Below are 13,347 nucleotides of genomic sequence, written 5' to 3'. Positions count from 1 at the left end.
TTGCTTACAGAAACTGCCTCTCAGTTAACCCTTATTACATTCTTGGCAGGACTAGTTTTTTTTTTCTGTTCCTTTGCTGGTACTTTGCTTGTGTGGAGTGACCATTCAAAGTTTCCATGGCACTGAAAAAAGTGACTTACGACCGTTTTTCACACTTACAACTTGCAGCATTCCCAGTCATGAGAGGCCAGGCGAGGAGATGCGTGCCTCGATGTGAGTGATATTGAGTTGGCCATGCCCAGCCAATAACATGACCACCAAGCCATGCCCACCAACTTAGCCATGCCCACAGCACCGGTTGTTAAAAAATTTGAATCCCACCTCTGAGGTTAGAACAATGTTTGAAATAATATAATTATTTTTATTTTTATTTTATTTTATACTAAGATAGTAGCACCATTATTATGAATTATTAATAATTTTATTTATTGTTTCAACCCATAGGCCATAATATAATGTAACTTATCAGGAGGGCAATAAAACAGTCAACAGTAATTAATAAAAAAATAAAATAATATCAGATTAATATTAAAAAAAAAATCATTGAAACTCTCTATAGTTTTGGAAAAGTGTTTTCAATATTCACCAGGGGTTTAAAAAAAAGAACCTACCAGTTTTTTAAAGATAGCTGTCAATTACTATTTTTTTCATAAGAATTTGATTTTTGGGGAATCACGCCAGAATAACTTTCTTCATATTTGGTATATGCAGCAGACTCATTTGGCCAATAAAGCAAATTTGGAGTGATACCTAAATGGGTGTTTCTCAGCCTCAGTAACTTCAAGATGTGTGGAACAACTCAGCATCCTGGCTTGGAAATGACAAGGGTAGACAAGTTGGAAGTGTGAGAATGTTTTTAGCAGCTAGCTGCCATGTATGGCCAATGCCACTCTTGCATCCTATAAGTTTGTCAGCGCTAATTGGAGGGAAGGGACAATAATTAAGTTTTCATGTTACTTCATATTCTCCCTTCCCTTTTTTAGGCTATTCATCTTTAATAGTTATGCTATACATGGCAGGCAGCTGTAACCTGATCTTTATGTTAATAATCTCTGCCTAACTTTGGAAAATACACTTTTTGTTCAGTTGAAGTTTTGTTTAAAAAAATATAACTTAATTTTCTTTATTAATGAGATGAACAAGCTTGAAATCAAAACTGAAAATAACATAAAAAAAGCAACACTTCCAAATGTATCTTTAGGAATTGCTTTTATGTTTAACTGGAGTCAGTGATGGATTAAGGCTCACTAGTGCCCTAAGCACTGACAAATTTTGGTGTTCCCTCTCTTTTGTACAAACGAACCCATATTCTCAACTTTGTGGTGCCCCCTTTGGGCCTGGTGCCCTAAGCCCGTGCTTAGTCTGCTTAATTGTTAATACACCACTGACTGGAATAGCTCAGGAGAAAATACTAAACAAGAACAGAAAGGAAAGGAAAGGAGAAAGGAGAAAGAATACAATTGTCTCTGTCCTTGCCCTTCTCAGCATTCCTAAGACTGAAGAACTTTTGACCAAAGGTTCTTGTTTCTTTGTTCAGAAACAATTTAGGGCTTTGCTTAACTAGTAGCAATGGGAGGCATACCTGTGAATGATCCGCAAAGAGACTGAAGGACACAGTATTGCTTGAAAAACTGGTTGGCATTCTAATGAAACTTGACATAGCCATCAGCCTCAAGTTATCTATAGGTTATTCTGGCAAGGTTTTCTCCCACCCCCTTTTTTTCCCTTTTCTGCTTTGGGTTCCACAATATTATTAAGCATGAATAAATGTCAACTCATCTGTTTACAAGGAAAGCGAATAGATTATTTGCAGACATGTGAACCTCAGAAATTGCCTCTGCAATCTATTCCTATAGAATTGGCAAAAGAGGAAGCAGACTTATTATAGGTCAATACCAATGAAAGGCCCTCTGTACAGACATCAGATTCACAGTCCATTAAGTTTCAGGTCTGCCCCAATATGGATTCTTCTGATGTATGACTATTACATCCTATTTTTGTTGACTCAGTTCCTATGTCAGCACACAGAATTAAACATTTTGGCTTTGACCCAGACGCAAGCTGTCTGTAGAAGATATCTTTGTTTTTTTTTCCTTCCACCACCATGACAGTAATGAGGAATGGGCATTAGCTTGATTTGCATAACACACACTTTTAAGTTAGACTGCATGTCAGTGGGAGACAACTTATTGTGATGATGCCCATAGCATAATATCTGTTTTGTGCTATCAGCATTTATTTATGTAAATTTCATCGTTACAAGTGGTCATTTTCCAATCTTCTACCGTGGAATCACTTGCTCTGCCAATAAGAAGGAAAGAAAAGTTTGGGGGAGAACAGAGATGTATATTCCTCATTGTGAGGAGTTGGCATTCTAGTCAACTGACAGCTCTGATGACAAAACTAAAATCTGATAGACCACATGTGATTAATTTAGACAAATGCTGTCAAATGGTCATTTCTCTTCTCTCCAACTTACTCTCCCAATTTCAGTTCCATTGTGTTTGCATAAAAATAAATAAAAAGAATACTCCATGGATTAAATGAAGAGGGTTAGTGCTTTCAAGGCACAGAGTCTTCTGCTGATAACAGGTTTCCATCCCATGCTGGACAGAAGTATAAAAAGTCTCAGAGCTGTCACAACATTAAACAAAAAAGAGCTCATGAAAGATAATTCCAGATCAAGATGAATGTTGAACAAGTTCTGCAGTTGTGGATGCCAGTTGACTATTGAAAATGAAGAGGGATAGATGAACATTGGTTGGGGACAAGATTAAATATCCTGGAAGTGGGAAGCTGGATTCTGTGTTGAACTATAACTGGAGAGAGAGAGAAAAAAACAATCCAATGTGTCCAAATGGGACATTGCAATTGTATATCACATTTGGGTGGAAATTACAGAAGCAAGTTCATATATGTAGCGATGGGCTAATGTTTTTGAATCATGGAAGCAACAAGTTCAAATTTCTGTTGGAACAGTGTTAATGAAGGAAAACATGAAATTAGAAACTGTGGCTGCTTCGTAGGATCACAGCCACAAAGGAATCAGTTACTATTTTGGGATAGAGCAGTATAGCAACAGTAAAAAGTGGTTGGCTATTGCCATTTTCTGAAATGTTTTATCAATTTTCTAGTCTAGCTTATAGCACATGAATTCTCTCGTGTTTTCCACCCAAATACCAAGCAGCAAAACATTTCTTAGCTTAGCTTACAAGTTCACAGAAGATCAGCCAGGCACTGCTGCTGAGACACCTCTGCTATTAAATTATTTTGAACAGCTGGATCTCTAATGTGCCAGTAGAAAAGATGTGTACATCTAAAGAATGAGAAATTAAGTGGGAAAAGGTTTAGAATATTGCAATACATTACCTTCTGATTCCAGGTGAATTATTCTAACTGTTCAGTTTCAGGAGATTAATTTCAGCACCTATGAATGCCCCAGACAAACCTCAACTCAAGCATTAGACGTTTAGTAAAAGGAAATACAATATGTTTGTGCTCCTCATTCTGTGCTAGTTTCAACTATCTGAAATTTGTGCTTTGGGAGTTCTATCATTCCTAAAGAGTCCTGAGCCAGACATACTACCATTGTTGGCTTGAAGTTGGTTTTCCTTCCTATTCTGAATGTATTATATCCAAAATGCTAAAAAGCAAAGCGTGTGTATGATCTGCACAAATCCTTGGCTAAAGGGCACCTGTTGTGTTCCCAAGTGTTTATTTGCCTGCCCCCTCCACTTTTTTGTAGTTTTGTGTGTTGTTTAGACTTGTATTTTCATTAAGGATATATGTTCAGTCAAATTTTGTGGTGTTAAATGTAATCTTCCAAAATATTTTGCAACAATCAAAGATATATACACCTAATATAACTCTCTCTCTCTCTCTCTCTCTCTCTCTCTCTCTCTCTCTCTCTCTCTCTCTCTCTCTCTCTCTCTCTCTCTCTCTCTCTCTCTCTCTCTCTCTCTCTCTCTCTCATATATCTGAGAAGTACCAATCAGTTCATTTTGTTTAGGATTTTGCAAAAGATTGAATTGCTCAAGCATCTCTTCTCAAAGGCTGGGAATGATAAAAGCAAAGAGAATCCTTTTGGGACTGTTGAGAAATAAATATTGGTAAAACTAACAGTAGCACCCAGAAGACCAAACAATTCCATCTGCAAGAAATGAAAGACAGATTTTTGCCTAGAACTTTACTTTGAACACAAGTTTCAAACAAATGCAATCCCCTCCCCTGAACTCTTTTTAACATCACTTTTATGTTACAAAAATATTTTAAGCAACAACACAAGGTCTTTTTTGTTAATCAGACAGATTTATCAAATGCAAAAGCCATTCCTTACAGACCCTTTGATTTCTTGAGGACTTCACCTTATTGATGAGTAACCTCAGGCAGGACACTGCTGGTTAATGAATAAATGGGACACCACCACCCCCGCCCCATTCACAGCCTTCCTACATAATGGCTATTAAAAAGTCAACATAAATAACATGTGTGCCTATAAATTGACTTTGTTGTTCTTGTTGAAGTATATAGCTGCCAAGATCTAATTACCGTATGATGCTCAGCCTTTCCACATTAACTGAATCCTTCACACCATACTTTGGGAATGCTACAAATGTCTCCTGGGAAAAGACTACACCCCAAATACGCATGGCCCCCAGATTTATTCATTTATTTATTGAATGTATACCCGCCTGATTCCCAATGAATCTAACAATATCCTTCAGTTTATTGAAAACTTCAAGAAGCATCACCATTATTATTTTTTTGGTTATTGCTGATTTCCAGAAAAGACACTTCTTAGCCCACAAGTATATTCTTAGCCTATGATATTTAAACATTTTAGCACTGCAGCACACTATATCAGGGTGGAGAAGGCACTTTTGTATTTAGGATGAAATTTGGCCATTGTAAGCTGCAAGGTTGCATGCTGGCAACAAACAAGGTTAAAGTCTGTCTGTGCCATTCCCCTTTCCCCTTTCTGGAACTCCTTCCCTTCTTTCAGTTTTCCGCCTGCTTCCATCTGCTTGAGAAGAAACAGTTCTTGCCAAAGGACTGAATTGCAAAAGAGTTTTGAGATTTGGCTGAAAGTAACATGGGATTTCACATGAGCTATAAGCTATAGTTTTCCAACTTCTGCTGTAGGAGAAAATACATTGAACCGTCACAATTATTTTTCCCTTGTGTGCATATGTCATGGTTTAATTGACATGGGAATGTTGACATTTGCCAATACTGATATTTTAAATAGCTAAAGAAAAAAAATTCTGCTCAAAAAACTGAGTGGTACATCTTAGCTGCTAAGTACTTAAAATGAGCACCAAGATGGTGCTTTTCATATATTCACAACTTGTCCAAGAACTGCTCGTGTGGTCCTAAGAGGGTTGTCATTATGAATTGTTTCCCCTATAGAAATGGCCAATTCCACTGAAAAAGAGACACAATTAGATTGTTATTTTGGTCCCTCATAATAAATTCCTAGTGCTCATACATTGTTTATGTATGGAACAATAGCATTACAGGTAGTCACTACTTAACATGTCATGCTTAGCAAACATTTGAAGTTGCAACAGCACTGAAAAGTAACGTTATGCCCGATCCTCACTCTTATGACTGTTGCAGCATCCCTGTTGTCATGTGATCATCATTTGTATGCTTCACAGCTGGCTTCCAACAAGCATAGACAATGGAGAAGCCAGCAGTAACATTGCAACTCGCAGTCCCTTACAGATTGGAAATGATTTGCTTAATAATTGTGGTGGAAATAAGTTAAGTCTCTCACAGTCGTGTACTGTCATACTTAATGACCATGTCAGTTAGTGATGGAGTTGCTGGTCCCGATTATGGTTAATTGAGGACTATCTATAATCCCACATACACAAGTGTAAGAACATTCAGATAGCTCAAATAAAATGCAATGTTTAAAGTAAGAAATATGTATGGTATTTCATGTTTAGCTCAGTCAGTGACAGATTGCAGTTACTAGAGCAATGAAAAAATAACTTTATAGACTATCCTTGCATCTGCAACTTTTGCAGGTCTGTAAAGCAAAAGAAAGCAGAAGTAAGATTATAAATTCTTGCTATGGTTTCACTTAGTGACTGCTTTGTTTAATTACCAAGTTGCAGGTCCCAATTTTCCCTAAATGAAGACTACTTATATTTGTAGGAGGCCACAAGGTGCTATAAATTTGAATTCTTCTGAAACTATAATAAAACTCATATAAATAATTTAGGAACTTACCTAGCAAATCAAAAATAGAAAGAAGCATTTTATCTGACATTCTGTTGTTCCTTATTAAATCTTTCTCAAAATGCATAGATAGAAGAGCTGTTGAAGCCATTGCCAAAGTTGGAAGATGCTTTGAGGCAGTAATGATTCTCCTGACCATTTTGTTTAGTTTACTTTATTGTCATTGCACCTCGTACAACAAAATTAAATACCATCTTCAGTATACATTATGACTATGAAAATAAACACAAACACACATCCTTCACATTCTAGGCATTGAATTGAAAACCCTTGTTATTGCATTAATATTGCACTATACAGTAGAATTCAATAGTTACTGCCCTGAGATAGAAGCTGTTTTTCAGCCTATTTGTCCTTGTTTTTATTATCCTGTACTGTCTGCCAGATGGTAATAGTTCAAAAAAAGGGTGCCCAGGATGAGGTGGATGTTTGAGAATGTTCTGAACTTTTTTAAAGTTGGAAGATGCTTTAAAGCACTAATGATTCTCCTGACTATTTTTTGCTCTTGAAAGAGAGAACTGTACCTCTGATCATTCTAGTGTAGTGTTATACAGCACAAAGTTTCCATTTCTACTCCAACAGAGTCAGTTTCTGTAGGTACTATGGAGGGGGCACCATCTTGTCTCTTGGTTAGCAAAATGTCTTGGCTCCAAGAGGAACACATAACCTTCTTTTGATTGCTATGATTTTTAATATATGTTGCTCGGCAATAATACTTGTAAGCTTCTGGCTGTCATTTTATCTAAATCAGCAGCATGTGTCAGAGCTTTCCACCACACTTTGTCGATCATTTACTCAAGATCTGAGACTCGGGGTTCATGGAAAAGCTTACGGCTTTTGTGTAATTGCATTTTTCTTAATGATGAAAGTCTCTTTAATTTTCTATAATTAAGAACACATCACCTTCAGAATATTTTGGACAATTGCTTTTAAAAATGCATTTAGGGAAATACTTTGCAGGCAGGAAGTCCACAACTTATTAAAATGGATAAGCTAGTATCTAGATTGGAAGCTGTTAGTCTCTTTCCAGGATTTCAGATTCTCGGAAATTACAATTCTGTGTAGTTAGCTGAAAGAAATATTAATGTGGGCATTGGATTCTTACTAACAATCTTGTCTAATAGAAATAGAAAATGTTACCAATAATCTATCTGGTTAACGTAATAAGAAAAGAAATGAATGATATAAATGAAACTGAGATCGAGAGATACTTTATTCAAAAGAATACCTAGAGGGCTTTAGTCTAAAAACAAGGCCTACTTAAATAGTTTTATCCTCACTTTTTATTGAGAATGCTGATAATTTGTTAATGGAGTAATGGTATTGTTAATGGTATTGTTATAACTGATGAATCCCAGTTATAATCTTTGTGTCCATCTAACAGCACCAAATTATCTACTTGGGAATAACAATTATTTTTCTTATTAAATTCTAATTTTCCAGAGTACATCCTATATTACTCTTCAATGACAAAAATCCCACAAGTCTCCTCATCAGAAATAACTTTTTAACTGTATTTCCAAGAGATTACTTTAAGTTTAGAAATAATAACTTTTTGAAAGAAACTTAACCCCCCCCCCCACTAATCATCAAACAATAAGAGATCTGCTATATATTCTATGTTTCATAGGTTATGATTTATATAACTTATTCATCCTAAAACTTGCATAAATCCATTCTCATGCTAGTAATGCAGTGCTGTTGTGGTTGTAGTCTTATGATAGTCAGAACCTCCATGTCACTCGATGTCCTTGGAAGAACAGTTATAGCTTAATCATGGCTTCTCCAATTGACCAAGTAGAAGTTTTCACAATGGAAATATAGTATATCCAATTCCTTCTTCAGTCATGAAAAGTTGGTATAGGACAAAGTAATGTAGATTGAGGCGATTACCACAGTGCCAAACCTTTGTTTGTCTTTTGGTGGTTATTAGATATTTCTATGGGATGCAAAGGAAAGAGTCGTGAAATAATTTGATACAACATGATAAATTGTTCTCTCCTCCATAAATATGCTCATTAATTCCTTTGGGCCCTTTAGAAGCAGTTGCTTAACAACATGATGTACAGTTTACTGAGAACAGCGGAAAATATGACAAAAAGTAACTTCATGGCATGGTGGAGCATGCAGAGAATGCCATGTAAATGTTGGCGCTTCCGAAAAATGTTTGAATTGTCACCATCAGCATCGCTAAGCTACATCAATCATGAAACGAACAAAAAATCCATTTCACAGGCCACCAGTAAACATCTTAGCTGTTGGTCCTCAGAGAGTGCGGAGATGTTTCGATGTGGCAGTTTGGCATGATTACAAGGGAACATCCTGGAGATCTGCTGACTCCTCATCAACAAACAGCACTCTGGAAACCGTCATGTCAGGAGATTGAATAATTGCACAAAACCACGTGAGCCCCTGGCAAACCGCAGGAACGTTTCAGAGCCAGGAAATATGTATTTTGTAGGGTTTTGTGATGTGAATTAATGGGGAACTAGGATTCTCAGAGAAGGTTAAAGGTGTCTCCATCGAAAAATGTCTACTTCAAGATTTTGAAGAATGATTTTTGGGGGGAGGGGGGATAGAAAACTAGGGGAAAATTGCCTATTTTCCTCCTATTTTTTGGAATCTGTCCACTGATTCCACTGATTGCAAGCTACTGAGGAATGAGAAGGAGAAAAGTGGTAACTTTTGTATCATTTAGTTTGGAAACATCCATATAATTAATACTCAGAGAACATATATTCTTATGATATATACTGTTCCAAATCTACCTTCCAAGTCTGATGGACTCTTACTGACCAAAAGTTAATTTCTAATTTCCTTCCTGCATTTCCTAAAATAAATACTGACTTCTTGTCTTCTGTGGTTTCTATGGCTATTGATCATGTCCGATTGTCTTTGTGTTTTTTGGTTTTCACTGTGGTTCCAGACCACTCAACTTTTTTTTTATTTGAATGTATAAATAAAATATAAATGTGTCTCCAAGGTATGTAGTTTCCAGAATAAAAATAACTTACAGGTTTTCAAACCTTCATGTGATCATTTGCTCCACTCCACATATGAAAAGATTTCATGATTCACATTTGCAAACTAGTCACCTAGATTAATACCTTTCAGACAAAGCTTCAAGAAGTCTGCAGTTCCTCAGAAGAAAGTAAAAGTAAAAATTGTGTTCATAGGATCAGTCAGAAAGATCTTAAGCTCACTAGGCCTAGTCAACCTCTCCATTCCTGAAATAGTCTATCTGGGATTGTGAAACTTCCCTGCTAAGGGCAAAGATGTATATTAATTATATTGTTGGCACATCCTCAAAGTATGTATGTACTGAAATTAGGAAACATAATGAAAGTATGAATCTCCAGACTATTATTCTACATATTTTCACCCTTCTTTCATATTAACCTGGGTGCAACTTTATATTTCTACAAATATTTATATACACTGTACCTGTCTATGTAACGTTGTAGATGTATAGGCAAGTACCTTTAATAAAATGCCCATAAAATATAGCATTCCTCCATTTTACTATGGACAGGCCACTGTTCTGACTATCTGGTATTCTTTTTTGGGAGCAGACTTCAGAAATAATTTTGATTAGTCATCCCCACATAGAGATCTCAAGTGTGTATCTTGCTTTTTAAAATTTACAATTATTCCCATGTAACTATTTATGGTACTCGAAGCAATCTATATGGTTGAATGATCTATGAGCGATAAACGGCAGCTTTGCAAGACACTCCCTGAAATAAAAGACTGGTCCTCTTAAATTGTATTCATTTGAGCTTATCCAGAATTAACCATTCTTTTTCATTTCATTTACAGTAATTTTGCTGAGATGTTTATTTTTATGGTGTTATTTGGAAAATATATTGCTCATTGATTAATCCCAGCAAGGGCTTGTGGCTCACAGCCATAGGTACTGTATATTATCTATAATTTAATTTCACAGTGCAAGAGATTTTATAGATTCAACATTCCCCAACCAAATTCATTTAATCCAATTAAATATTGCTTAGATGCCCCATTATTCTTATTTCCTATTACACCTGAGATATATTGTTTTTTCACACTATGGTTCTTTGGCAGTGTTAAGTAATAAACCAGGCCTCATTTAAATGGAAGCTATTTTTTTCTATTGTCTCTTGGATTCAGACTGCGTGCCTTAAAAATCTATGAGTCTAAAAGCTACATGGCAGAGATAATTTCATATTTCAGTAATAATAACAAGAATAATAATTACAAAGTGTCTTTAGACTAAATTTTAAAAATCATAGACGACCAGAACACAAGAAATTAAGGTAGGGAATACTCAGAAAGTAGAAAAATAATACATGTCATTATATGAGATCCATCAGGTCCTGATTTAAACATTCCTTTAATATGACTGTGGGGAATGATATCACAGGGAGTATTTTCACCCTCGGTATGTTAAATTTTGCCTAGCCATGTCCCTTGGTGTTCTGCTTAAAGAATGAACATCTGCAGGGCATACATCTTCAGGTAATTTCTCATTCTGTAATTGGAAGCCAGTCCTTGGGGAAGTTTTCAGTTGTTTAGCTGTTATATGTAAAGGTTTCCTTCCAGGGCATTTCTACTGTAGACATGAAAAACAATGAATGAGCATACCATATTAGAGACTATACATCTGTCTTGGTTCATTTAGGGCAGCAAGGAACAACGAGAAATTGAATGGAATGAAGGAGTCACCATAGCTACCAACATCCTGCCAGATCTCCTGGCAAAGGAAAGAAAATGCCCTGAGCAGCTTCAGCATCCGCTCTCAGGAATGATGAGATCATTGGCAGCATACCAATATTTTGATTTTACTATTGTGTTAGAATCAGGTGACAAAGGCTGCAACATATTGAGTCACCGTCTCTTTCTGTTAAAAACACATGCCGTACCTCTTGAATAGAGTATAAAAGCAGAGGTGTCAGGAACTTGTACTTGCTAGGAATTTAGAAAGTCAGGAGGCCTTTTTATACCAGTGCAAAAACAAACAAACACAGCATAAAAGTTGCATTTTCTCATGTTTCCATTTTTTTTTCATGCATGTCTGATTCTTTCCAATCTCACCTACAGATTGTTTATTCAGATGTATGGCATTCCTTTCAGAAAAATTATTATAATCTTGTTGCAGAGGTTACAACGATTCAAAACAAAGCAATTGTCTCAACTCTTGACAGCATAGCAACCCCCAAAGTGTTGTGAGATATGTTGTCACTTTCCCCAGCACTTTTGTGCTCAGATCATTTCTTCTGATCATGTAATAAATCCGGAGGAAACAGGATCCCTCATCTCCCATAATAAGTATCCCACTGGGCAACACTAGATGTCACTGTCAATACAGGATGTGGCTTCTTATACCCAACCTGATGTAGTTCCTAAATGATTGCTGGTGGACAGGCAGTTGTGAAACATGCTGCAAAAGTGCTAAGCCTCTTTCCCAAATCAAACCACACGCCTCCAAACTTGGCAAAAAAACAAAACTCTAATAGTCTAAAATATGTATTTGTTTTAACCAAATCCTGAGTTCAAAGCTTCTTAGGGTCTTCTGAGAGCAGGTAGGGTTTTCCTCAAAGTATCCAGACCTACTTTGAGACATGCCCAAGGTGCTGATATGAGCAGCCTGACACTGGATGAAGACAGGAGTTTTTGTATCCTTCTGCTTTTTCAAAAAAAATTCCATGTAGGAAAAATATCTGGATATGGAGACTGGGGTAGGAAGTAAACTCAAATGACTGACAGTTATTTCTTCATAATTAAAGAAGACCACTTACCTGGGATACATCAATGAGGGAGGGAGGGAGGGAGGGAGGGGGAGAGAGAGAGAGAGAGAGAGAGAGAGAGATGAATGCATAGGTGGAGATGTTTATGGTTTCTGTATATACAACACTTATCAACAGGCTGAAACTGTACACTATTCAGAATGAATTTCTATGTTCTTCAGTTTTCTTAAACTCCTTCTTTTCTCTTCTCTCTCTCAACTTACTATTTGGTTTCACAGTACTCTTTGGGGAATGGGTCTGTTATACAGTATGTTGTGCATATGTACAACATACCTACATCGACTGATTCTCTCTATTATAAAGTAGTAGAGTAATCATAGTAGCTGAGTTGTAACTTTAAGTGGGAATGAACTCTCTTGTATCACAAGAGGATTTTATATAGAGAGAATAGGAGAAAGATGTATAACTGAGTGCAGAAATTAGAGGATAGAAAAGGAGATATCCCTTACAAGGGAAAGCAGTGTGTGAGGGACGATAAAAGGGTGAAAATTAAATGGTAACCAGTTTACTTCCATTTCAGTTAGTTATTTGTTTAAGAGGAGGTGATGAATCATTACTTAAAACATTGTATGAGTACACTTTGTATTGGTGTTCCCACCCTGCTGTAACCCACATGCTTCCTGTGAAGGAGAGCAGCAATAATATTTAAGAAACATCTGTGATGTCCTCTAACTCTGGCACAGCTGTCTCAAATGGGAAATGTTTTTTATGCTAGAGACCCTTTGCAAATAGAATATTTAAACTCCAAACACATTGTATTCTATAGCAACTGAGGAAGGGAGAATGATTCAGTTGATTCCATTGTGCCAGAAAAGAACATGTATGTGCTGGTGAATGAGATGACAGAATTTTGGCACTGAAAGTGAAGAGAATTGAATAAAAAGGAAGATGTTTGCAGAGTTGGAGACAAAATAAATGATTTATTTCCACAGAAACAACATTTTCAATAGCAGTAGAAGCAGCATTATTACACTTACCTCAGATGGGCTAGAAAACTCTGGATGATCAGTGTTAAAGATGGAAGCAAAGGGTAGAGATTTCTATGTACCTTTCCTGTCATTGAATGGTTGTCTTTGTAGCCTAGAACTAATAACAGAAAGCAGTACTTATATGTAATCGTATGGTATAATATCAGAGAGCAAGACAACGAGGTTAGACTTGTGGATAAGGGCTTTGAGGTCGTGACTGGGCAGAGAAGCAATTAACCCATCTTCCAGGGTGATGTGGAACTGTCTCACACAGACACAAGGGAAGAAAAGATCAACAAAACCAGACACTGACTCATCATAATTAGGAGGTTTGCAATAATGGC

The sequence above is a fragment of the Notechis scutatus genome, chromosome 3, assembly GCF_049901735.1.
Source record: "Notechis scutatus isolate UNSWTSFEM ecotype Mainland chromosome 3, rNotScu1.2, whole genome shotgun sequence".
Classification (NCBI taxonomy): Eukaryota; Metazoa; Chordata; class Lepidosauria; order Squamata; family Elapidae; genus Notechis; species Notechis scutatus.
Note: the sequence above shows the minus strand (reverse complement) of the source record.